Genomic DNA, 1,992 nt, shown 5'->3' with positions numbered 1-1,992 from the left:
TAATTTAAAGTACTTAGTTAATCATCAAATGAGAATTATATATACTGGGGAAGTCAGAAATTTTTCTTGAGAGCTAAGATTATGTTATATATTTTATAAAAGTTAAAATACAATTTTATCATTGTATTGGTTTTTTTTACAATTTTAAGATTAAATAAAAATTTATTATTTTTAGAGACTAAACTATAATCTTATAAGGAACCAGGAGTCCTGCCTCTCTACCTCTCTTTACCCTATATATTATTTAAATCAAATTTTTAAAAGAATTATTTATAATTTAAATTAATTTAATTCTATTTAAAATATTGTTTAAAAAACTTCGAGTCACGATATAACTTGACTCATAAAAACCACATATTAAAAAGAAAAACATGAAATAGCAATGATGGCAAAGGCTAATCTAAATAAGCAAAAAGTGGAGTAAAGGTAGGGGAGGTGGACGTATAGACAAAGGGTTTGTGCATGGCATTGGCAACCATTAATATATCCCACCATTTGGAAAAATAATTAAATATTGTTATATTTTTTAAAAATATTAATTTAAGTTAATGTGTGTGTACTTTGTTGGCCACTTAACCCATGAAAAATTGCAAAAAGGGAAGACTTATCTTTGGGGACAACAAGGCATGTTTTTTTATTTTATTAATTGGGTTTTTATGGGGATTATTAAAATATTAATCACCTTTAGACAAATAATGTAGGAGAGGGTTTTCAATTAATTGATTATATATGGAAAGGAACATTCCCAAGAAAAACATTAAACAAATTAAACTCATTTCTTTGTATTTTCTGTTACAGATTTTGGTACCTGAAAATAATAATATGAATTTTTAGTATTTAATTTAATTTTAAAGTTGATTTGATAAAATTAGTTAATAACATTAATAATAAGCTTTTACCATATCAATTCTAAAATACAAATTAAATTACATCCGTGACAAATTAAATGTAAAATTAAATAATTTCACAATTAATACTAAATTTATTCTATTAAAAATTAAAAATTAAATATTAACAATTAACTTTCATCAAATCAACCCTAAAATCCAAATTAAATGCTATAAAATAACATTACTTTAAGGTACCAAAATATACAACTTTTGTCAAATAAATATATTAAATTAGATCAAAAATAATACAAGTACCACATTAAAAATAGCTTGAAATAATTTTTATTTTTAATTTATTTGTGCATTATAATAATTTAATTTTATGATTATAATTATTCAAATATATATTACTTATAATTATATTTTACGATTATACTTGTAATTGTAATATTGCTCGTACCTTCTCAAAAGTATATATAGCAAGTGATTCATAGAAAATAGTCCCTTTTGGATTCTAAAGAGACTACTTTTATTTATTTTTTTAAACTATAAAATGTGTGTACTTTTATAAAAGAAGTTATAGTTTAGAGATGAAAATTCAATCTTAAAAAGATAAATTTTAAAATTATACATTAATTTTGATTTAATATGTAATTTAATACATGAATTTTGATTCATGTAATTATACATATAAAACTTTTATTATTGTTCAAGTGCATACATGAAACTTTAATTTTGGTTCAGTTATATACATTTTAAAAATAAATATATAAATTTATTTTTATATTGGATAAATATAATTAATTATGTATGCAAATGATTACGTATTGATAATTATGTTAATAGGTTATAAGAATTGAATCAAATCACAATTTCATATATAAAATTACACATTAAACCAAAATTCATATATATTTTTAAATGTACAACTAAAAGTTAGATAATATTTGTATGAATGGATTAATGGATTAGGTCAAATTTTTGTGTCTATTTATTATCCTAAAATATTGTTATACCTCATTAGTTAGTTCAAATTTGAAATAGGAACATAAAAGTTGTCTTAAACAAAATCTTAGTGTAGCATCGAGATGTTTAATCTTTGTTTTCTTTGTTTTTTTTATTATACAATGTCTAGAATTACCTATAGTCTCTTCTCAATCTT

This window comes from Gossypium arboreum, chromosome 8 (assembly GCF_025698485.1).
Source record: "Gossypium arboreum isolate Shixiya-1 chromosome 8, ASM2569848v2, whole genome shotgun sequence".
Taxonomy (NCBI): Eukaryota; Viridiplantae; Streptophyta; class Magnoliopsida; order Malvales; family Malvaceae; genus Gossypium; species Gossypium arboreum.
This window is presented reverse-complemented; position numbering follows the sequence as displayed.